This window comes from Thermobia domestica, chromosome 3, assembly GCF_964235325.1.
Source record: "Thermobia domestica chromosome 3, izTheDome1.hap1.1, whole genome shotgun sequence".
Taxonomy (NCBI): domain Eukaryota; kingdom Metazoa; phylum Arthropoda; class Insecta; order Zygentoma; family Lepismatidae; genus Thermobia; species Thermobia domestica.
Window position 1 is genome coordinate 302,802,061 of NC_137456.1, and position 27,276 is coordinate 302,829,336.

Genomic DNA, 27,276 nt, shown 5'->3' on the forward strand with positions numbered 1-27,276 from the left:
AAATGGAACATTAGTGTTGTTTTACTTTCAGATCCACGGGAACCTAAATGGGGACAGATATTTACATCTTGCAGGAACGGTTCTTCCCATCACTGTTGAACCAACTTGAAAGGTGACTTCCCTGCCTTTTCCTATGTATTGTATCTGGCAGTGATTCTATGCATACTTCTTGAGCTGCTGTATTCGTCGCCGAAAGCCAATTGATTTTCCGCCCCGTTTGTCGGACATGGCCCACTTTTCTCCATGAGGCTCGCGCCATGTAAACTTTTTGGTGGACAAACACCGTGCTCGTTGGTTTTCTCGGGCTTCTCGCGTTTCCTCCCACTTTCTTCATTCCACCATTTCTCTCATTTCTCATAATCAACGTCTCCCCTAGCCTAACTGGCACAACCGTGGGAAGTTAATCTTAAAGACTTCATTTCATTTTACTTTTCTCCATGGGCCCATCTCAAATCACTTGTTTATCAAGAAAAGATCTCCGACATCTCGAACAGCGAATCATGCACGCATAAGACAGTGACAACCGGAAGTGCTATTAGGTGTCCAACATTACTAGAAAAATGCATTTCATTATTAGGTAGCACACTACGGAGCACATATAGAACACATCTCATAGGATCTCACATGCAATGTTTACTTCATAACTATTCATTACTAATTAATGTTAACAAAAATAACTTCTGATTCGAATTCCTTGTGAAATTCTAGTGTAAAATAATGTGTTGTATGGACACCTTCATATTTAAAGTATTGAATTTGAAGAAAAGGAGGGCTAAAAACTTGTTGTCATGATGCCAAGTAGGACAATCTGGTGTGTCCCCACAAACATTAGTTAAATCCAAAGTTTCGTCATTTTTTTTCAAGCCGTTTCAAAATACAAAGATGCGCTGGACTTTAGCTTCATCTGAGTTTTGCAAGAGTAGTTTTAATTGGAAAGATTACACATTGCAGCAAGAGAACAAAGCTAAAAGAGATAAAGAAAAACAAAGGAAAGAACCTGGAAAAAAAAGATTAAACTACAGCTCAAGTATGCCATTGTTATTGGAGAATGGGTGAACGAAATGATAAGTTAGCTTAAGGGATGTCTTCGGTAAATGAAAATGTTCCAACGACCATAAATGAAACGAAAAAGTGATGAAGGCAGTAATTAATGTTGACCTTTGTAAAAACAGAATTTTATATATCTAATTCTCTTTTAGCTTCCTGACAGTTGAGAGGCGAATAATGAAAGTACATGTGGTCAATTTTGATAAAAGGAAAAAAATATGTTAATGTTCTGTAAACTAAAGGACAGAACATTACACCATATACGCATATATTAGTCATATATCAGAAATGAACATCATGATGCAACTTATACGTACATATTGATAATTAAAACAGAATGGAAATAAAGAGTTAAGAACGAAATTAAAACCAAAGCGAATTTCCACTAAATCGGAGCTGTGATAACGCAGTTTTCGCACGTACAAGAAGAAATGTGTGTTAGGAAAGAGAAAATCAAACAATCATTTCAAGTGATAATACGTACGCATTTTCAACAGTATGCAATTATATATTATAGCCAATACTGTAACAAAGCGACCGAAGCTCTAAAGAATTTTTTTAGCAACAACTACTTTTTCATTTCACAACATGATAAACTTAGATTAGTAAACAACTTGCTCTGTTGGTTGAAACACACGTTAAATATGTTAAACAACACGTTTCTGTTTCAAATAAGACATACTAATGTAGTTGTATCTTGTGAATATTCAGGTAATTTAATTGTGCCACTTCTTCTTTTCTTGGTGTATAGGAAAATCTTGTGTGACACACTAACTACAGATGCAGTAATAAATTTAAAACGGAAAACTTGAAACATTATCCGGATTATGTGTTAAAATACTCTTAATTACATTTATTCAATAATTTCCCCTCTCAAACTAAATCTTACGTACTGCGCTCATTTAGAGTTTGAATATATCATGTCGTATATTTAATGACATTTCATTAATATAATTCATAAATGATATATATGTTATTGGTCACGTTATTGCAGAAAAAATGACATTTCACTTTACATTGAACAGACAATATTGTATGAAATTGAAATTAGTTGCTTCAGAAACTTTTGTAAAGCGAGGAATTAAATTTAGTGGTTGGTGTGATATGTTTATAAGCTGATATATTCATTCCAATAGTTATCTTACTCATTCTCACACTTGCGCAGCCAAGGTTAAGGTATGTTTACTCTTAGTTTTCACAAACTAGAATACACATTTTCTTTAACATATCATCTTTATTTTTATATGAAATCATTAATGCTAAGAAACTCTAAGGTGTGCAGTGGTACACCATCTATCACACTAGATTTGCTCGTTATATTTTCAGCTTGTTTATATTAACTTACAATGTTAATTATTTTTAATTACTATAACAAAGTATGTTACAAATGACAATTCCTGATTACGTAACGTTATTAGCTAAAAACACGTTATTAGCTATATTGCGAATAGGGGAAAGCTAAAGGATTGAAACACGTACAATTGTAACTTTAGTGTTACTTCTCCTTACAGAAACGTTCATATATGGTATCTAACAGTGATAATAACAAGTGTCATTTGAATATATAGTTTATCTTGCCAGGTCCTTTGCCTTTTTGTTTACCAAACTCTTTGCACTAAATATTATAAGTTCTACATGAATGACTCGTTTAAAAAAGAACTAAGAACTTCATCACGATATAATTATTAGGAAAATCTAATTTAAAAGCATAATTGGCCTAGAGACATGAAACGAAGAGCACGGCAAGTGAAAAGGATTCCTATTATGATTAGATACAACGAAAAGGACATGCAAACCACTGTTATCTCAGTGGGATAAAAATGTGAAATTTACATATGTTATGAATCAAGTTGATATTCCGGCTGAGAATAAGCGTGACTAAGATATTCGTTAACCGATAGTCCCTCTTCTCATATAGCAAAGCCGATAAAAAGGAACGCTTAAATCACAAAACCAAGCCAAGCGAACATCGTCGGTGAAGGGGCGAAGTGGTCTAACTTGAAATATTTAACTTTTGCTTCCCACGGTTATGCTGGGAGGAGAGGAAACATAATGATGAGATATGAATGAAATGGTGGAATGAACAAAGTGGGAGGCAACGGAAGAACCCTGAGGAAACCCACGTATGCCGTGTTTGTTCACCACAAATTTCACATGAAGTTATACCACCTGGGGATCGAACCAGGGCCACCATGCACAAGAAGTGAACGTTTTAACACTGAGGCACCCACGCACTGAGGAACTGAATTCTTACATTAAAGGAGATATAAAGGTTTTGTAATTGACATATTTTGAAATGCGTAGAAATACATATCATTAAACGAGACATTCTACATCGCTCAACAGAGAAATTTGAAAAAAAAATAAGATACGTTACTTGGCCCGTTCACCGACGATAAATAGCTCCCACTGCACCCTGGATCGTATGTGCAAGACGCTTGTAAAACGCCTGTAAATTCCTGGAAAATTAGAATAGTGTCCTAGTTGTACTATGCAGGTTTGATAAATGCAACATAAATGTAACCCTCTGAAACAATACTCTGATCAGGATAAATACCTACAGATCGGCTGAACCTCACAGAAATGCATTCACTACTCATTTCCTACATTATGAAGATAAATGAATAAATATACATATTTTCCTGAATAGAACCAAACTTTATAAATATAAATAGACTTTATATATATTTCAGCGAATATTATACCACGGTTTACAAGACTGTTATAGAAATTTCACATGATTTCACGAAGAATATGGGATTTTTCCACTTTATTCGATACACAGAGAAGATTACGCAAAGTTAGCACATTGCATTATAAAATGTTGAACAGAATGGACCGGTGATTTAAAAACTGAAGGAAAATTTTGGGAGTTGAAAGAGGAAGCTGGAGTTTGAGAAAGGTGGAAAAAACATTTACCGGTCAAGTTTACAATTAGAAAAACAATCTTTAGTTTGTGGACTGCCAAAAGGCAGAACACAAATAATAATAATAATAATAATAATAATAATAATAATAATAATAATAATAATAATAATAATAATAATAATAATAAATAATAATAATAATAGTAATAATAATAATAATAATAATAATAATAATAATAATAATAATAATAATAATAATAATAATAATAATAATAATAACTTATTAAATACTTTTTTTATCAGAAGCAAATTGCTTTTGTTTCAAAATAATCAATTACTGAGAATTCCGTAGTATCTATCTCTGGGTCAGAAATTTTGTTCGAATTTCGATTGCTTATTTGTATGAAAAGTAGGTCTACTAAATAGTATTATCCTTAACTAACTATTTTACAATAAACCAATAAATTATGAAAGAAAAATATCGATCTCTTTTGGATATTAATTCTACATAACGAAATTTTCTCCGAATTCTGTGCCGCGATTTAGTAAAAAATATATTAATTCGATATATTATAGGTAGAATGTACAGTAGACTACACATTGTGAAAACCTGGTCTAAGACTTTGGCGCCTACTAAGGAGTGAAACATTGACTAGACCTGAACTGTAATACTTCGATGTAGCAGAAAGAAGATAAAAAATGAATCAATAGTGTGATATAATTATGGAAACGTAAGGAAACAATTTTATATTAGAACATTTCTGAACAATCAATTTCTAAGGTGCTTATCTGATTTGACAATGAATACAATGGTGGTTCAGAACCTAATGTACAAAAGACATAACGTAATTGCTTTTATGTGTGTGTTAGGTGGTGGTAAGATTCCGAAGCGTAGATATTTTTTGATCACTTATGACCAGAAGTCGTAGTAGTATTTCCCTCATTGATTATTCTCAAGAACACTATAGAGTAATGCTCCACAATCGCTTAATCTATTAGTCTGTTTGTGCTGCACCTACTGAGCCTGCCCAGATGATTGCGCGAACGGTAATACACAACAGCCTATGATTGAGAGCTAATGATCCAGAACTTTGTGAATGAATACGAATAAGTAGAATTACCAGTTACGTTTGAGATATTGGTCAAAGATGTTGTTGCCTTACATCTAAAACTTTCCTCTATCAATGTCACACAAGAACGGGTATGTTGTAACATTAAACATTTCTGTAACATTTATTGAGATCTGTTATTGAAGCAGATAGCAAAAGCAGTGTCGAACTGTGTTAGTGTAATTTTAGATATTTTTACCGTTTTGCTTCGACGTCATGTGTGTGGTTTCCGAATTTATTTACAAAGTATTTACTAATGCTTTATTAAATATATATTTTGCAAGAAAGCAGTAAATAGGGAACGGAAAATTGATTGTCATATTTCAAATTGTAATTGTATGTATAAAAATGTTCTCCAAGCTATGTGCTCGGATGTCGTAATAGTTTCAATAAGTTAAAAAATTCGTAGATAAAATGATAAGAACAACAATTATTAAAAATCGAACCCAGCAGTTGCACACTCTTTGATGTCTTAGAGGATAATTAATGTTTAAATTGTGAATAGGCCTTGAGTGTACGCTTATATCCTTTGTTTGAAAAACAACTGATACTTCAATATATATTCAGCTTCCTGTAAACCACTTATATGTCGTGGTTAAATACCTACATTACAGAATTAGCTTATACGGGTTCTCTAATTAAATGGAAAATTATATAGTATCAAAGTGAAGAAATGTAGCATGAAACATTATTAATGTATTCTTAGTCATGTGATCTTTGTTTTCCGTGCACTGTGCTCAATTAGCAGATGATGTACTAGTGTATTAATGAATTTTGACACTGGAGTGTTTCTCGTTGTTTTGGTTTCTAGTTTGCGACTGTACTTTACGTGTAAAATAACTGTGCACAATTTCGTTAACTTTGGTGCACTTGTTTTCACCTTTCAGGCGTAACTTTCAAATTTTTGGTTCGGGCTTTTACCCCTAAAACAGTTTTTTTTTCGCAGAAAATAAAAAAAAAACAGTATTCGTTTATTTCGTGTGTAGTATCTACCTGCCACATTTTATCAAAATTGACGTGTAACCACCAGGAAGTGTAACTTGTATGTCACGTGTCACGCAAAATGGGACAATTAGAGCATCCAAGATCTCAATGAGAAGAAATAGGCACACCACAACATGCTGGCCATTAGTGCAAGAACGGCTTGAGGGAAAAGATCAAATAAAAAGGAAAGAAATAAAAGAAATTATAGTTAATGAGCAGGAATATAGGATGTTAAGCAAAATAACAAACGACTAATCATAAATAAAAAGAGAAAAATATACTAAGACATGTGATTAAAATTGTAAGCAAAACAAAGAAACAGGAAGAAAAAATTGGAATGACGTTTACAATAGTGTAGCTATGCATCTTCTGGACCAGAGGACTCCTACAGGAACGTCGGCATTCCGCGTGTGCCAAAAAGAAACTGTATGCGTGCACTCGATATATCCTCGGGTAAAAGCGGATACGAGCTCCGGATATATCGAGAGAATATGTGTTTTTTTGCTTTTGTGTATGTGTGTTGCGGGAACGGTTTTAGAAAGTGTGTTTTGTGTACATAGTAAATTTATAAATAACTTTAATGAAAAATGTCTCGAAAGGGAAGCACAATCCAGGATCCGCATTGCCGTATTCAAATGACATGCGGATCTGAAAAGGAACAGACATGAACGTGTCATCTAGACATCCGAATAAAACCTACTCTATTCGATTAACATTCCAAAAACGTGTTCATGCACTAAAGGTTAGGCGCCATGGGAAATGGAGTAAGTCCCTGGAGCCCATTAATCCCGTTACCATAAAACCTTGTAGACTCGCAGTGAGAAAGCTATTGCATCAACACTGTACATTCGAAAGTCATCTTTTATAGTTCATTCTTTTCACCATAAAACAAGTTCTCCAAAGATGCTATGTATTGGCACCCATATTAGAACACTTCGATTTGGGATAATGTCGGGAAAATTCCTTCCAAAGATACCTTAAATCAAATTTGGCCTACTTTGGAGTAGCCCCAGATAAAAGCACACAATCAAAATGTATCTTCAGAAATACTATAAAGATTAAAATATGAGTAAAACAAGTCTCGGTTTGATAGACGGAATAGATATGAAGGGAATGATTGTATACCAATATATGTATATACAAAACCGGAAAAAATTACTTGACTTATAAAAAGAACATAATATTAAAATAGAAGCGCAATACCATTTATTTAGATGTCAAGAATTGTACAAGGTTTGTTCTGGGAAAAGTTGTGCATTGCGGACCATGTATGCGCTGTTTTCGTCATAGATGTCAAAACTCGCTAGCTCGAATCTCACGAACTCGGCACTCATCCTCAGCCGGGATACGGGCTCAATAATTGAACGTGAGCCCGAGAATCAATGATATAAGTGAGCTCGAGTCCGAGTGAGCGCGAGCTCAATGGACAAAAGTGAGCAGGTCTCCGAATGAACGCCAGCCAATTTAGGATGAGTGAGCGCGAGCCCATTCGAGAGAATTGAGTTCGAGCCCGTATGAGAGCGAGCCCAGTTGAGAAAAGTGATCGCGAGCTCAAGCCTGGTTAAGGTAAGTGAGCGTGTGCCCGAGTGAGCATATGCATAGGCAGTTAAAAAGCATGAAAGAATGTATTTTATAGGTTCATAGCTCCAAAACTATGGGCCCTATCGTAGATGGGACAAGACTTTACTTAGGAACTAGTATGTGCCCTATGCAAAAATGCGTGTTTCAGAATCCTGAGATGCTTCCACAAGAATTTTTATAGAGTGAGTTTGACTACGCGCACGTGATATAAAGTACTCTCCAAGTACATCCATAAAAATTGTTGCGTGAGTGCCTTAGGATTCTAAACATGTATTTTTGGATAGAGCAGATACTAGTTCCTAAGTGAAGTCTTGACACGACGACAGTAAATCCCGTAGTTTTGGAGTTATGGACCTTCAAAATTCATTTTTTCATGTTTTCGGCAGCCTATAACACGTAAACGATGGGGTTTTCGCCTTAGTTTATTGGAACCGTTTTTGTTTTCCTCTCAGGAATCACTCCTCTCCTTTTTTACAACGAATTTAGCGCCATACTAGACACACAAACACACACACACACACACACACACACACACACACACACACACATATATATATATATATATATATATATATATATATATATATATATATATACCGGGTTACTCAATAAGAAAGTACCAGGCCTATATCACAGCTAATACCACACGTTGATCCTTCAAACCAAAAATCGAATTACCAAATCCTATGTGTAGAATGCAATAAAAATAGTAGCGAGGCCAATGGCGTCTCGTGAATACCTCCAACGGTGGTAATTTCAAAATTTGCAATGGAAAGTGGTATTACGTGCAGTATTAGCTGCGATACAGGCCTGGTACGTTCTTATTGAATCACCAGGTATATATGCAGTATATATATCGGGTATTGGAAAATAAGTGTTACAACTCTTGGGAGGTGACTCCTGCCACTGAGACAAGAAAAAAAGTTCTCTTGAACTTTCGGCTATTGGACATAGTTTCGGATCTACAAGATACCGAAAGCGTGAGGAAATAACTTTCGGACGCCAGTAGTTCGTAAACTGTCCAACGTAAAGAGGACGGGTAAAAACATTACTGAAGAAGTTGTACCTGCTGTATTGAATTTTGCATGTTTCACAATCCTATCATGCACGCGGAAGGGATTCCCTACATAAACGTAGGGAGTCCCGGATAATCTGCCAAATGAAAATTGTTCTAAATGGATATGAATTGATAGGGTTTCTACCAGGTAACAATAATTCGTTTGTATTAAGTCGATATCTGGAACAACTACAAAATGGCGGAGATCTTCATGTCTGTTGTGTGTGCTTGCATAATCACCAGGTACGGATGCTGGCCAACATTGGCGTTCTGAATATTAAGTGTAGCGAATTTGTAGTCAAATGCTCCACAAAGTCATTTGGAGTGTCGGTAGAGCACAACAGATGAATCAGGGTGATTCAATGTGTGGAAACACGTAAGGAAAAATGCCCAGAAATGCACTCATACTCAGTAAACATGAATTCAAAGCGTTCTAAATGTAAGGAATACAACAAGAACATGAAAGTCATTGCCAATTCACCAATAATATTACCTCAAAACCGATGCAATAGGTTCAAGGTTGCATACTAATACGGATGCAACAACTGAAGCCAAGTTGACATTGTGCAAGGGGACTCACAAAGGAACTGAGAAAACTGAAGGAATGTCACTAGTGGGATTGCATGATCGATATTGAATTACAGCGAATGTGTATGTCGATATTGACATGTAACTAATGGAGAAATATTAACGTGTCCCACTACCACTGAGAAACTGTCCCACGTGGGAAAAATAGGAAACTAACGTTCTTAATTCTGGTATTACATCTGGTGCGCTTTCTGGTGGACCGTAACTAGAACACGAATGTATCAATGTCTCTTCTTTTCTGAGATGTTGTCCCACACTCGACACATATGAAAAGAAATCTCTTAATTCATGGTTCAAATTCTGTAGAACGTGAAAGTAGGAAACTTGTATCTTGTCCTCCGTCTTCTGGGTAATATGACTTACTCGAAATATAGGAAAATACCTCCAGAAATTCGCATCTGGCACAGTGCGCATGCCAGGACAAAGAGGAATATGAAGGAATTTGGCACATGCAACACTACTGCTTGAACACCGTACAAATGGAAAATAAAACGTCTGAAACAGAAAAAAACGTCTGAAAGCTCTGATTGTTTACGACTGTGCAGTAGGAATAGCAAAATGAAATACACTAGCATATCGGGAAGCTGACAAGAGCGCTTGCCAAAGAAAGTGGGTACTACTCAAAGAAATTAATATAAAGAAATTGAGGATCCCTCGTAGCCTCAGGGCTTCAGATCTCGCTTTCACGCGCGTGGTCGCAGTTTCAAATCCTGCTGGGAGCCCACGGTCTCAGATTCAAAAACCCGAGTAGTCGTTCGGATCTCATTTTAAACTGTAGATTCAATCTGTGCCTAGCCCTGTCGCTGAAAGAGACACTAAACGCCCTAACATAAGCAAACGAAGAAAGTGGAGAAAACACACACGATGACAGGTAACGCGTCCAGGCATTTCGAGGGATATTTCTTGCTTGTAATCAAGTAGTCCGGGGTGGGGACACAAGTGGTAAGGATCCTATGTTAAACTGTAGAAAGTCTTGATCATCCCGCGGAAGGCATTGGCAAACCACGAGCTTCACCTTGCCCTGAAATCTTCGAATCGAACCATCCAGAACTCCACATCAACTTCAGCACAATTTGTTGTGATTGCCGAGGTAAGTCATTCCACAAACATGAGAAAGAATAAAAGCCTTCCATTCTGATGGTCCCGTACGACTCAATGACAGCTTGGTGTGAAATTGCTACCATGAAAGGAACGACCACAAAGGTGATAATAATAATAATAATAATAATAATAATAATAATAATAATAATAATAATAATAATAATAATAATAATAATAATAATAATCATAATAATCATAATAGGATGTTTGAAGAACTGCATCTGAAAATGACGATATGTAGTCGGAATAGGTTGATAACGATTTCAGCTATGTAATACAGAAAGCCCCACTAGTGGTATGGGAAGTTTACCCATGTCTTCTGTGACGTATTAGCGTTGTTGAATACACCCAGCAACTGTTTTTGGTCGACAGTTGATCGTCTTGTACGTCCTTCGTTTTCCTGTTCTGAGTTTAGTCTGGCTTGTGTTTGTTCGTTGAATTGCGCCAAGGAGTGCGTATTTCGGTATTCCTTTTGGGTTTGTGTGTGAACACCTATGTGATATTACCTGGGTGAGAATCAAACTAGTCGTCATCTGTCACTGGGACGTAAATTTACCCCCTCCCGTGTTCATCAGCTCTGGAACAGGATAATGGCGGAATACTCTTCCCACGAGCTTGCCGATATGTATCTCATCTACTGGGAGGCACACCAAAACAGCCATCAAGCAAGCCCTATGTATCAGGAACGCTTTCCAAATAGACAGCTCCAAACACATACACTTTTGGCACGACTTGATGCTCGACTGCGTGAAACTGGCTCGCTACTACCTCGTAAGTGGGATTGTGAAAGACCTCGCACTGTACGGACTGTGCAATTTGAAGAGGAGTTGTTGAATGCGATATGGGACGATCCTGACACTAGCACGCGTGCTATTGCTCAGCCGAGACAAACCCATCATGCTAATGTGTTCCGCGTTCTTCAGGAAGAGGGTTTGTACCCATACATATAGCAGAAAGTACAGCAAAATCTACCTACCGACTTTCCCCAGCGGATGGATTTTTATCAATGGTGTCTGCAACAAACACATGCCATTCCAGATCTTCCAACAACAGCGTTGTGGACGGATGAGCCCATATTTACTAGAGATGGCGTCTTCAATAGCCACAACAGTCACGTCTGGGATACGGATAATCCCCATTCAGTACTTGTGCGCCATCATCAACACAGGTTTGCAGTGTATTTGTGATGTGGAATCGTAGGTGACCATTTGATAGGCCCGTACATTTTGCCTACTACCTTGAATGGTGGGAATTATCGTGTGTTTCTTCAGGATGTATTGCCAGATCTTTTAGAAAACGTGCCGCTCGCAAATAGACAGCGTATTTGGTTTCAGCACGACGGTGCCTCCGCACATTTTGACCGGGAAACCAGGGTCGTACTCAACAATGCTTTTGGATATCACTGGATTGGCAGGTGTGGACCTCATCAACGACCACTTCGGTCACCCGACCTCACACTGGTGGATTTCTTTTTGTGGGGGAAATGAAACTGCTTGTGTATGACACCTCTGTGGAAAGTGCTGAGGACCTCGTTGCTCGCATCAATGAAGCTGATGTTACCACTAGTGATATGTCACATGGATTTGCACCTACTAGACAAGCTGTGCTTCGCCGGTGTCACCTTAGTATTGATGTCAATAGCGAATACTTCCAACAACGTCCTTGAATATTATAGTATTTGTGAAGCTTTCTCCGCACAGCATAGTTTCTTTAAGTACATGGTAGAAACTACAAATTGTGCAGATCCTGAAGCTTATTCTTAATTGTTTTCTAATTGTTAATTGTTCTATGAGTCCCCTTTTCTTCAGTTCATTTTCTTTTCTTTCTGATGCTATTCTAGCGGTAGTGGGACCTGTGCCGATTTTTTTTTTACTAATTCTTCGTTGCAATGTGCACTGTACAAATTTGCGGCTTTATTTTCTTATATTTTGAGTGCGTAATATTGTCCCAGAAGAAGTGGGAACTGCTAATATGTTGTTACTTTCAAGCTGTAACAGAATTTGAACCAGTCTTTTAGAGAGTTATTTCCCATGTTTCGAGTGTGAGACAATGTTTCAGACGAAGAGGGTCATGGATTCAATTGTGTTCTATTTACGTTGTACCATAATGTGACTTATGTGTACTAGAACATACTACAGTTATTCTCCTATGTTTCGAGCGTGGGACAGTGTTGCAGTATAGGTGGGACATTGATATAATTGTGTACTTTTTATATTGCACTACAATACGAACCAAGTGTAATAGCAGAATGTACAAAGTTAGTTTCCTATTTTTTTTCACGTGGGACTATATCTCAGCTGTAGTGGGAAGTGTTAACATTTTTCCATTAGCTACATGTCGATATCGACATTCACATTGGCCACATTTAAATATAGATCATGCGATCGCACTAGTGACATTCCTTTAGTTTCCCCAGTTTCTTTCTGAGTCCCCTTGGCTTCAGTTGTTGCATCCTTATTAGTATGCAAATGTGAACGTATTCCATCGGTTTTGATGTAATATTATTGGTGAATTGGCAATGACTTTCATGTTCTTGTTGTATACCTTACATTTACGACGCTTTAAACTCACGCTTATAGATTATAAGTGCATTTCTCGGCATTTTTCCTTACATGTTTCCACACATATGAATCACCTTGCTTCATCTGTTATGCTCTACTGACACTCCGTATGTCTTTGTAGAGCATTTGACTACAAATTCGCTACACTTAATACTCAGAACGTCACTGTTTGCCAGCATCCGTACCTGGCGATTTTGTAACCACACACAACGGGGATGAAATTGTCCGTCACTTTGTATTTGTTTAAGATATCGACATGATACTAACGAATTTTTGTTACCTGGTGGAAATCCTATCAATTCATTTCATTTAGAGCAAATTCCGTTTGGCAGATTATCCGGGACTCTCTACGTTTATTTAGGGAATTCCTTGCGCGTGCATGGTAGGATTGTGAAACATGCAAAATTCAATAGAGCAAGTATGACTTCTTCAGTGAATTTTTTACCCGCCCTCTTTACGTTGGATAGTTTACGAACTCTGGCGTCCGAAAGTTATTTTCCCACGCTTTCGGTATCTTGTAGATCCGAAACTATGTCCGATAGCCGAAAGTTCTAGGGAACTTTTTTCTTGCGTCAGTGGCAGGAGTAACCTGCCCTGAGTTCTAATACTTATTTAACAATACCATATACAGATGTTGATCAGAAAAATGGAAACACCTGAACGAAATTGCAACTTACCAGATTAATCCTGGTCGGGCAACCTTTCGCCTTCAGAATAGCCTTGATGCGACGTGGGATGGAGGCATAGAGGTCGTGAATGGTAGCAAGTGGAATTTTACACCATTCCTCGTGCAGAGCATCGGCCAATTCTGTGAGAGAGGATGGAGGTGGAAATCGTCACCGGAGTCGTGTTTCCAAGACGGACCACAGATGTTCAATTATGTTGAGATCTGGGGATTGGGCGGGCCAGAGGAGGTGTTGCACTTCATCCCGATGTTCCTCAAACCACGCTGCAACCACGCCAGCTGTGTGAATGGGTGCATTATCATCCTGGAAGATGGCGTCATTGTCCGGGAACAACATCCGGACCATAGGATGCAAGTGGTCTCCTATAGTTGCGACATAATCGATGGCAGTAATTCGTCCGCTAAGTGTGACCACAGGACCCAATGAAAACCATGATATGGCGGCCCACAGCATCACCGAGCCGCCGCCATGTTTCACAGTTGGGCGGAGACACTGCAGATCATAAGCTTCTTTGGGCGTTCTCCACACATAAACACGGCCCGTGGTTGGGAATAGGGTGAAGGATGACTCATCCGACCATATCACACGTTTCCAGTCCTGAACGGTCCAAGTTGCATGGTCGCGGCACTATTTGCGGCGTGCGAAAGCGTTATGGTCCCTGATGAGCGGTTTGGCTCGTGCAACACGACCCCGTATGTTCATGTCATGTAATTCGCGGCGGACTGTGATTGTCGAAACAGCGTGAGGGAGGTGCTGATTGAGTTCCTCCGTCACTTGCTCCGCAGTGGCACGACGGTTCTGCGTGACAATGCGCTTTAATACCCGGCGTGACCTGTCACTCATGATTTTCTTCCGCCCACTTTTCCGCTTCCCCGATGTGGTTTTCTCGTGTGTTGTGTAGGCCGTCATCACCTTTGACACTGTCCCACGCGACACACCTAACATAGTAGCCACTGCCGTCACACTCACTCCACATAACCGAGCACCAACAATTTACCCTCTTTGAAAATCTGAGAGGTCTCCCATTTTACACTACCTCCGTCTGCTGCAGCCACTGGACACTGCTGTTCCACTGCGCCTGACGTAGTATGGATACCGACCTAACACACCACCACCAGCGGTCCGGCGCTGCGGGCGCCACGACACCACTGCCAACCCATACATCTGAAGTGTTGCCAACTACAGGGGTTAACATTTTTCTGATCACCATCTGTATATATATATATATATATATATATATATATATATATATATATATATATATATATATATATAAGTTGTTTTTCTGTTTTGAAATCGATATTTAAACCGTAAATACTAGTAAATAAGTGCTCTTTATTACAGGCGCCGTAAGGTTCATGATTACTCGTAAGAGTGGTAAAACAATTTTTTTAAGAGACGTGATAGAAGTTGTCGAGAGCAAAGAAAGATCGTCACGTCAGTGCTTGTGTTTTGATACTTGTGATACCATATGAAGTACTAACTGTGGAGCGAAGTGCTTAAACACAAAGCTACAGCTATCTTTAGAGGTACACTCGCAATGCAAAACACAAGTTTCAGTAGCATTATTGAACATATTGATTAAGTTTTAAAATACAGGATTGTAAAGAGGATTTTTCTGTTTTGTATGTAAAATAAATTATATACAACCAGCACCTGAAATTCAGGAAAATTTAAGGTTTATATCGAAAAGATACATGTTTTAAAAAAGTTGTGTCTGTTTTATATTTTCTTCAATTTATTTTTTTCTATCCTTACTATCTTCTATTTCTTTTTATTTTCTTAGTATGCTCCATCGATAATTTGAAGAGAAACCTCCCCTAAATATATTGGTATTAGTAATGTGAGATCATTACTTGTAATGTTTAAAGACATTGCTTCAAAACCAAGGCGTGGTTCATAAATTTCTAGAATTGAAACAGAATAGAAATTCTAAGTCAGGATTCTTCTTTTTATTCATTACTGATGGTAGGTAAAAGTGTGACTTTTCTAAAATCACAATCGGCCGTCTCCTGACAAGGAAGGGTCACGCAGTGGCTCCGCTGAGATCCGAACGAGACAATTGTGTTTGCATTTGAAATGCTATAACTAGATGAATCACAAAGTTATACGTGCCACGGGTGGAATATCGTGAGTTACAACATATTTTGTAATGTAAGAACTACAAAAAAATTACATGGTAGAATAGTTTGAACCGAGTCGTTTGTTCGGAAACGGTTGGGTAAGTGGAAAACTCGACCAACACGTATCCCATCCTTTTCAACGACAAACATTTTGGGTAAAAAGCTTTGTCCCAGGGTCCCCCGCAGGGTCCCAGACGGGGTTCAACTCAAAATTTTCAAATGGCAAGGGGGTTAAGTGACACATCTTTTGAAAGCTGTTGTAAAATGAAAGAAAATGCAGCAAGTCTCGACTCTCTACAACAACCCTGTGCAAAATGGCGGTGGGTCAAAATGTAAACAAAAACTTAATTGAAGAGTCCATGGTCACCCCTATAAATCGGAAATGGTGAGACAAATGTGAAAACAGAAAAGGGTGTGTGGTATTATTTTCAAAGTATAACGATTTAAGTGAAAACGTCTTGTCCCAGGGTCCCCACATGGTCCCAGGTGGGGTCCAACTAAAAAAATTCAAATGGCAAGAGAGGTAGGACATCGTTTGAAAGCTCTTGTTAAGTGAAAGAAGATGGAGCAAGTCTCGACTTTCTACGACAACCCTGTCCAAAATTGCGGTGGGTCAAAATGTAAACAAATTGGAAAACAATCCAAGATGGCCGCTTAAAACCTATATCGAAAGGATAAGCATACCAAACTGCTGAAGCTAGGAAAACAAATTTGGCATTAATGTTGATTAGTAAGTGACTAAAATATGCAAAATGTTAAAAAACGCGACATCTTGAGTTCAAAATGCCGCACTATGTATCGAACGCATATCCAGCTCACACCACTGGTGTTGGAGAAGTGAACGTTTATGGTTAATAGTCCACAAAATATCAAAGAGTATAATCTGTAATCCAATATGGCTGCCAGCGTGAAAAATGAGTTTGTATATAAACATGTTATTTCTTGGAATACTGTGACCAAGCCAACAAAGTTTGACGCAGTTCGATGTATTGAAATGACTTATATATGTTTGGTACTACTTGTTCCAATCTTGCAAATGATTTTTTTTATTTGGTATTGTTTGAAGTATTGAGATCAAACCAACGAATGACATACAAATGTAACCATCACGAATACGTTACAATAGAGCCCCCAACCTACTGGTGCAGCAAGTTCTTTCTGTATGAACTACGTATGACAAAATTAGAAAAATACCCGAAGGTATTCAACTTTTTTTTTTAACTATGAGTAGGAAGTCATAGTTGTGTGTTCATCGCATATTCGTTATATTCAAGTAAATAATGCCGAGAGAACCGTGACGAACGTGCATTAAGAAGAAACCATATATGTGTTACCGAATGAACTAATAGTTGAAGTGAATCGAAATTCAATTGTTGTTTAGTCTTCCTAGTATTTCTAAATATATAATAGAGAAAAATAGAGATTTAGATTTGTACTGTTATGAATGACAGGTTTTAAGCACCTTGGATTCAAGGTGGCCATATTTTTCAATTAAGCTTTTATTTACATTTTGACCCGCCACAATTTTGGACAGGGTTGTCGTAGAAAGTCAAGACTTGCTCCATCTACTTTCATTTAACAAGATCTTGCAAACGATGAGCTTCTTAACCTCTCTTGCCATTTGAAACTTTTTAGTTGGACCCCACCTGGGACCATGTGGGCACCCTGGGACAAGACGTTTTCACTTAAATTGTTGTACTTTGAACATAATGCCAGACTCCCTTCCTATTTTCATATTTGTCTCACCATTTTCGATTCATAGAGGTGACCATGGACTTTTCAATTAAGTTTTTGTTTACACTTTGACCTGTCGCCATTTTGCACAGGGTTGTTGTACAGAGTCGAGACTTGCTGCATTTTCTTTCATTTTACAGCAGCTTTCAAATGATATTCAACTTAACCCCCCTTGCCATTTGCAAATTTTGAGTTGGACCCCGTCTGGGACCCTGCGAGGGACCCTGGGACAAAGTTTTTTACCCCAAAAAGTCTGTCGTTGAAAATGATGGGGTACGTGTTGGCCGAGTTTTCCACTTACCCAACCGTTTCCGAACAAATGACTCGGTTCAAACTATTATGCCAGGTAAATTTTTTGTAGTTCTTACATTACAAAATATGTTGTAACTCACGATATTCCGCCCGATGGCACGTATAACTTTGGGATTCATCTAGTTATAGCATATCAAATGCAAACACAATTGTCTCATTCGGATCTCAGCGGAGCCACTGCGTGACCCTTCCTTGTGAGTTGGTTCTCTTTAGCATTTTGACATATGCTATCATTGAACGTTTGAGACAATTCAGCATTCGTCTCTACTTTACACTGAAATACTGGATTTCGAGGATTTAAATATCATGATTTTCATTTACTTTTCATTAATTTTTTCATTATGTGGTTTCAAGGTGTCTTAGTCGAAAATAGAGCTAACATTACGTGACTTCGAAACTCAAAAATAGAATGAAAAGAGTGAGTTCTGAATTCGGAATTTAATACACACAATGCGATTTCATTTAAAAAGCTTGCTTGATTTTACTGGAAAGTTTGATTTGTACGGAATCCTTTTACAATTTGGAAGTAATTACTTTCTTCCCCTTAGATGTAGTGTCAATTAGTGTGAATTCAGTGTGAATTATAACAAGCAGATTATTTGAATTTACCTTGATTTTAATCTGGAATTTGTTATTTGTTACATTGAACGTTGTATGTTATTTGATTAAAAAATGATTAAAAAATGATTATAATTATGTGATGTTAGAGGATTCAATTCATCATTTTGATTTTACATATCCTTTTGTTGACTTTCAATCTGTCTTTTCCAGTTGGTCCACGAAGACATTTTTATTCATTTGTGCCCACGATAACGTTTGGTTATAATCTGTTGACGTCCCTATTCTTTTTTCTGCTTCTGTCTGAAAATAAATATTGAATGCAATTTCTTGTGACAAATGACTCACATAGAAATCACATAACCTTTGTGAAAGTTCTTTTTAGTATTATTGATATTACTTTTAGATTTGCGTATGTCTGCTAAAACTGTAAAAAAAAGCAAAAATGCATTACATCCATTGAGACAAGTAGGGTTCTTAGAAGCCCGAAAACATCAAGTACAGCAACTAACTGGGCATAGTTTTGTAACAAGCAAGTCAGAGATTTGCTAAATGTTTAACAATTATGGCTAATGTGTATTGTAAGATGTCATAAAATCTTACTAGTAAAGAAGATATCTATTACCTAGCAAATAAGAAATGAGGAGGTATCTCAGTCTGCTATTGTTAATTTCAAAGTTGAAACAAAAAATACTATCTTTATTTGTTATTTCACTTTCCTTGCAGATTGCAATGAAAGTTTCATTCACTTAAATGCCCGCGTGCACTGAAAATACTGGTCTGATTTTTCCTGTTTCTAACCTTTGTTCTACAAACAATAAATTAACAATATCATTAATAAAAACCTTACGGAGGTTTAAAATATATGTACTTCCGTTTATGTACCTCATTCCATGCTTACAAAAGATCACAATCTTCTCCACCAAATGCAGGGGGAAATTTCACTAAATTGGTGATGAATGCTATTTTAATACGGTGTTGAATAGAAAATGCAATTACTTTATATGAGTCTGAATATGCAGGGTGTTTCCATAGTAACAACACCGACAACGTTTGGGAGGTGATTCCTGACACCAAGATAAGACGAAAATTATAGACCAACTTGGATGCATTGATGCCATTTTGATGTATTTCTCCTTTTTACTCTATATTTGTTTGCTCTGGTTTCTTTATCTATATCCATTTAAGTCGGTATTTTGTCCATTTATTTTCTTCAAAGTATATGGACAAACCAATTATATCCGCCGCAAATGCATTTTGTTTGATAACTTCTTTTCGGGTCACGGTTTATCTGGCTTCTATTGCGATACTATTAACGGATAAGAATTTAGAAATACTCTTTATTCGGTGTATATCGTTGAGTTTTATACTCACTCATGGATAGGAATATATAGTAAAACTGAATTTAATACGTTTTCCTAACGCTCTAACAACTCAAGGTTTCTTGGGGACCTCAACGCTGTTTCCTTTCGGACTTATAAGTTGCCGAAAACATGAGAAAATGCATTTTAATGGTTCATAACTCCAATACTGTGCGACTTACCGGATTGAGGTCCAGACTTTATTTATAAACTAGTATGTGCCCTATCCAAATATACACGTTTCTGAATCCTGCGGTACGTCCGCAATAACTTTTATACAGGTAGTTGGTGGGTACTTAAAGTTATATGCCCGTAGCCAAACTGCATCTATAAAAATTGTCTCGTGTGTGCCTTAGGATTCTGAAACATGTTTTTTTGGATAGCACACACGTTAGTTCCTAAGTGAAGCCTTGACCAGACTACCCTAGATCCATAGTTGTAAAGTTATGGACCTTTAAATTTCATCTTTTCATAATTTTCACAGGCTATAACTCCGAAAGGAAGCATTTGTGCACCCAGGTGGATCTATACTTTCGTCTTATCTTCCTATTAGGAATCACCTCCCCAACGTTGTCGGTTTCGGTTTGAAACACCCTGCCTGTAAGAAGAAACAAATTATACAAGACTTTCATTTCATCTCAACGTTTTTTCTTTAATATATAACGTGATATGATGATTCAGATTGGTATTTATAGGGCACATATTGTAACTGATTGATTGACAAATATGAAGAAAACACAACAAACCTATTTCAATAGAAAATTATGTTTTTTTACACGGATGTAGATACAACTTTGATGTCCCCAACAAATCTTGAGTTGTTACAGCGTTAGAAAAACACACTACCTTCCGTGTTACTATATATTCCTATCCATGAGTGTGTATAAAACTCAACAATATACACCGAATAAAAAGTATTTCTAATTTCTGTTAATAATATCACAATAGAAGCCAGATAAACCGTGTGCCGAAAGTAAGTTATCAAATAAAATACATTTCCGACGGATATAATTGGTTTGTCCATATACTTTTGAAGAAAATAGATGGATCAAAATAAAGCCTTAGATGGATATAGATAAATACGTCGGAGCAAAAAATATAGAGTAAAAAGGTGAAATACATCAAAAGGGCAAACATCCCAAAAGACAGAGCGTCAAATTTCACTATTAGAAGAAACCGTGTACGGAAAATCCTTCTAAAAGAAGGAAACTTCAAAATGTGCCGTGTTAATAATTCGAAGTAATGTGAAACATGGCACAGAGAAACTAAATACAAAAGGTTTACCCTCATATAAAAGTTGTTAGAAATATATACAGTCAGAAAATTATTTTTGTGAACTGCCACAGAAAATATGATACGTTGTTCATTCCTTGACAAAACATGTTGTGTTGATTTCTGCTCAAATATAAGTAACAACTGATGCAAGCTACCATTGTCAGTTTATAGAGACGATTGATAGTCTGGCAAAGTGAAAGTATTGATTACGAAGAAACAAGATGAGAGGAATATACACATTTAGCTGGTCTTTTCTTCATCTAATGCTGATTGTGTTATTATAGGGTACTTAATGAATTACATTAGGCACGTAAACGATTGAGCTGTTTTAGCATTTTTCTTTGTTTGAGCAACAGCTGTGCTTTGAACAATCCTGAAAATCTGTCAGGAAGTTTGAGAAGATCAAAACTATTGAAGGAGAAACCACTAAATCACAAATCTGACAACACAGCATACGGGAAGACGTATCAAATATAGATTTTTACTTTAAACATTAAGCTCTACAATGCATTTACTTGATGGAAGTAACTTCTAAAACTTTCGTTTTCAGCTAAGAAATTAGAACATGTGACTAGTTTTTGACGCCTGTTTGTATCGGCACTGAGAATATGAAGTGCAAACCTGAAACAAAGCAATGATAGGGATGCCAAAATGAGCATTTAAAAGGAAGAAAATTATATTTTGTGGGACCTTGAGAATATTTCTCATAGAAAGTAGAGTATTTTACTGCATTAGGCAGAAACATCGACATTACGGAAAAAGAACTAAAAAAATTGTCGATGTGGCTGTACAGATGTATTATTTTGAATTACATAAGGCGAGCAGGGAACGAATGAGAGGATGCTGTAAATGGTGGTGGAGAGAAGAATAATTTTAGATATTATTATTATTATTAACAAGAAGGGAAATTGGTATGATATTGTCTTAGGAGAAACTGTATTTGAGGAACGTGCTAGAGGATATGGTAGCAGGAAAGAGAAGACGAAGGCGAAGTAAAACACATTTATGGACAATATCGAAACAGGAAAATCGTAGGTAAAGACGAAGAGGATATCAGAAGACTATGGAGCATCGATGCGTCTCAGTTGATGCAAATGAGTTGCCAATAATATCAGAATATGTATGATGGTGGTAATGTAATAAGCGAAACTTAAAACAGGAAAATGCAGTGAAATACAGTCACATACTTGTTCTATAAGAAATAATAAAGTAGGGTAAAGCCATCTCAACAGTCTTACCTTTGAAATAATGTAACAAACAATTGTTAATTTTTAACATATATTACAAACATATGGTATTGTCATTTTAATTTTTGCAATTATAAAACATATTTATGAGTATTATTGTCAATGTGTTTTCATTTTCTGTTCAAATATGTGTTACGATATTCAATGTTTGTTCTTTTCTCTCTTTTCTCTAATTCTTGGAGCTTTTGAACGATTTTGGTTATAGATTGTTTCCTGGAAATTCTAATCTACTCTATTTCTCTCCTCCATTGTTAAAAAAAGTCGAAAAGATCACTAACAGGGTATTTATGAAAGCCTCTGACAGAATGCTCTGCTACTGTAAAACGCAAGACGGATCTCCTATTGACCCCTTATATACGTGATGAAGCAGCAGGAAGCCCAAATAAGTGTGAGAGGAAATCTGAAATCAATGAATATGTTTTTCTACTTAGAATTAGACAGTGCTTTAACTTTGTGTGTAACGTTTCCAAAAAGACTTTGATATGTACTTTAGAGCATGCACCTCTCTGTCTTCTGTATTGTGTTAGAACTATCATTCAGCAATATGCTGAAATATATAATGAGGTTTGAATAGCATTCTTTGTTCGTAAAACTTGAAATTTTCGGAAACTCTTTGCTGACTCCATTCCATTTAGTTCAGTTTTTGAGTCTCTAACGTAAAGGAAAACAGGTTTTCTTAGGATCGGTATATAGTTTAACACTTTTATGCACAATATGCATACATAATTTCTTGTACTTTGTTAAGTCTTAGTAACGAAAAGATACACGATATATTTTGATAATATGTATGAGTACAATTGTACTGCTGAAGGTTTATAAGATAATAAAAGAAATTATATGGGTTTATTTAATGCAACTCATTGATGTATCCGACTACCAATTATGTGTACATAATTAAAAAGTTTCAGTTATCTGATCTTGTATGCTAATGGTTGATTCACTTGTAGTGTAACAGAGGAGACAATTGTGCAAATTGTTTAGCGCTAGCCCTCAAATGAATAAGTTTCTTAAGTTTCGACTCACTTTGATGCTCTCAAACACGAAGTTGCTCCCTAATAGCAGTCGCTTGCATATGACTAGATCCTGTAATGATGTAGTACAATAAAAGTGACATATCAATTTTATTTCTCGTTATTTCTTTACACCAATTGAACCTAGTTTACCCTGAGCTTCAATCACGTTGTAAGGGATCAAACAGCTTCCTAGTTTAAGTACATCCAATTGTCCATGGTTAATCGTGTGCATTGTTTTCTTATCAGTGTCCAATTATTTCTTAGTCATACTGTGGGTCAGTTGTTAATCTCTTTTAATCATGATCACGTGTTAATCTCATTCCTATTGAGTGTCGCCTCATTTCAAAAAGCCAAATTAAGAACCTTGGTTGTTATTATATTAAACTACATTGAAAATCATAAATAAGTCATTGACAAAAATGCCCAAGGGAATTGCAATTTCTCACACAAATGTGCTTCTATAAATTATAGCGGAATGCAATAATTTATCGTTCCCCGTTCGATAATTCGAACACGAATCCGTTTATAATGGTAACCAAGAAACTTCTGTCTTTTTTCATCCACTACATTCGAACATCTATATGTCACCTAATATGTACCTGGAAGGTCAAAAATAGTCTTCATCAGCAGTGACGACCTTTTGCAAAACGTTCTGGAAGGCCACGTATTCCATCACGGTAGTAGTTGGAGGTCCGTGAACCGGAGAAGATATCAAGTAGCTTTTGCACCTCTACTAGCGATTTGAACTGGCGTCCTCTACGATGATTGTCCAAGAAATGAAACAGGTGATAATCGGGCCGAGAAATGTCTGAGGAGAATGACGGATGCAATAGTGTTCCCTTCCAGGCTTAGAATGGTGTCTCGTATTATCCTAGCCACGTGCGGCTTTGCATTGTTCTCTAATAAGAGGACCCCCGTTGCGATTCAGTAGTATTGGCTCCACAGTTTTAGTTTTTCTTGAACACGGCTGAGTTGCTGACAGTACACAGTTGCATTAGGTCTCTGACCAGGTGGTAGCACTTCCAGGTGCACCAAGCCGCGAGCACTCCATCAAACACACACGAGGTTGTTCTTGTGGTGAAGTGCAGGATTCGGCTCTTTTGGAAACGATTCATGGGATACGAACCAATGATTACGGTACCGTGGAGCGACGGACAGGTCCCACTTCCAATCACATGTTTACACCCTGGCCAGAAATGGCTCCTTCCTCAGACGAGACAGGAAAGAAACACATGTGTCTGCTCGAATTGCCTTATGGTCCGGAGTCAATTCATGTGAGACAATTCGACCCAACTTGTAGTTCTTCTCAAGTTGATGGAGGATCTGCCGCACGGTTTCTCCAGATACTCTGAAATATAGTCCCAGTTCCTTAAATGCCTGACCAGTGTTTACCTCAATGGCTGCCTGAAGATCTTCATTTTGTACATGTGTTGGTTTTCCGGTACGTGTTACGTTTGTGAGTGTTTCGACACCTTCATTAAAATTGTTAGACCACCGTTGCACGGTACGCACAGTCACCACAAACTCACCAAAGGCCTGACTTAAAATATTAAGCAAAGTTGCAGCGGAGTTTAACCTAAGTGTGAACTCGTACAGCATACGCGCTCTTAAGATGCTCTTAGGACTACAGCCAGGTACTATATTGGATATACCCACACCAACAACCAAACTTCGCCTTATCTCCATTCGCATTTAACTCACAGTGTGAGGGCCAATTGGACACAGAACTCCACAAAATGACAGAACATTTTTGGGCACCTTTATAAGAAAAACAATTAAAAACAATTTTAGCATTTAATGGTTAATTCTACTGAATTTTGAAATAGTTACACTTTAAGTAACAATTTTCTTAAATACATCCAGCAGTGCTCATATTATTATTATTATTATTATTATTATTATTATTATTATTATTATTATTATTATTATTATTATTATTATTATTATTATTATTATTATATATTTTTCCAGTGGAAGGTGCGTACCTTTGGTGCATGGGCTGTAGGATTCGATCCGAATGGAAGAGTCAAATTTATTGTACGCAAGACAATGTTTCATTTCACCTAAAGTATAATTCAAATTTCGTCTAAACTCATATTTGAAAAAGACGTTAAATTACTAAACAAGCGATATACACTGCTCCACAAAACTTAAGCAACTCGAAGAAAGTGGCAGAAAATAAAACGACACGATCACTGCACCAAGTATAATGAACAAACAGACGGTCCAGATGCACAATGCAACACAAGTGAAGACGAACAATACAGTTAGGATGTACAGGGTGACCAAAAAGTTCAGCACTACGATACCTCAACAGATCAAGCTGGGTTGTGCGAGGGCATAGGCAGTCAATATAGCATGCAACCACTACGAACAGCTATACAGACACGACATCTGGCCTCCATGCTGCAAATCAGAGTGTTGATCAAGTCTTGCGGCAGATGGCGCCACTCCTCGAGGAGAGCTGTTTGCAGGTCAGGGAGAGTGTGTGGTGGTGAACTGCGCTGCGCTATTCGCCGCCCAAGAGCATCCCACACATACTCGATGAGATTCAAGTCCGGCGAATATGCAGGCCATGCAATACGCGTAATGCCTTCGCTCTCCAGATACTCGGACACACGATGTGCACGGTGTGGGTGGGCATTGCCATCCATGAACAGGAAGTCTGGGCCAAATGCTCCGCGGAAATTGCACACATTTGTATTGAAAATTTCATCCAGGTACCGTTGTGCTGTCAAAGTGCCATGTTGCACAATATGGAGGTCCGTTTTCCCGTCCAGCATAATTCCACCCCACACCATAATGGAACCACCGCCATAGGAGGGCCGTTTAGCAATGAAGTTTGGCTGATAGCGTGCTCCTGGCTCTCTCCACACTAAAGTCCGATCAGAATCTGACGACAGGCTGAATCTCGACTCATTGGAGAACATGACACGCGCCCACTGGTGTTCCCCCCATACAACATGTTCCTGACACCATGTGTAACGCGCACGTTTGTGCTCCAGTTTCATGGCACACACAGCGCAGGCCTTTTTGCATACAGTCCTGCTCTATTGAGTCGCCGACGAACAGTTCCACGACTCACGCGTTGTCCTGTAGCCTGAAACAACTCATTGGCCAGGTGAGAGCATGAAGCTTGGCGGTTACGTTTGACAGAAATTGTGAGAAATCGGTCCTCGACGGCCGACGTCTTCTTCGGACGGCCTCCTCCATGACGTCTACTGACTTCAACTCCATTTTGAAAGCGATTGCACAGCCTCGACACAACACTTTTGTTCACGTTGAATTCCTGCGCCACTTCCATTTGTGATCGGCCGAATTCCACCGTCCAATTGTTTGCCCGCGGTCACAGTCACTCAAATGTCGTCTACCAGCCATTGCAAGGTGTGTACCCCACACAAGAACCACTAACTCAATGCTTGGAGCCTCGGGCACTACTGGGCTGTGGTGTACGGCTCATGGCATAAGTTGTTCACCGCGCTTGCAACGATGCTGCTTATGCGATAGAGTGGGTGCTCGACTTGCCTGTGTGTCTCTGTGTATGTGCATGCCACTAACCAGTGTTGAATGGGCCCCACACGTCACTTATACCACGTTCTCTCGGGTTGCTTAAGTTTTGTGGAGCAGTGTAATTTAAAATACCTAACTCAATGTTTTCCGACACGGTGTAACTACATAGCATACCCCCAAATTTAATAAAGTGTATAATCGTTGTTTTGTTAGCAAATAATAGTGAATTGAATATTCATCTATACTGTGCAAAGATTTTATGTAGATTTACTAGTTTTTAAAAAAATCTCAGAACACAAATTCTTGCGAAGACATCATGCACTTTCAATCTTAGGGCAATAAAAAGCACATTTCATTATTACTTGGAAGTTGGAAATGAGGAAAATGATAATTTTCCGAAATAATATTTCCAAATCGTTATAATATATTCAGAAACAATTCACAAACATTATTATAGAATAATAAACTCAATGCTGTACAGAATACATGAACATCGAAATTGAATAGCAAATACAAAAGACAGCTTACCAGATGATAGTTATCTTCCAATGTACCACATTCC

General features: G+C 37.6%; 1 protein-coding gene across 1 annotated transcript in view; it reads left to right on the forward strand.

The window, feature by feature from the left end:
- The first annotated feature begins 2,153 nt into the window (after positions 1-2,153).
- The window catches only part of LOC145681739 (uncharacterized), a 121,185-nt gene continuing 96,062 nt past the window's right edge, over positions 2,154-27,276 (forward strand). The window contains exon 1 of the mRNA XM_081753349.1: positions 2,154-2,223. The gene's annotated coding sequence lies outside the window, so the exon portion shown is untranslated. The remainder of the gene's footprint in view (positions 2,224-27,276) is intronic.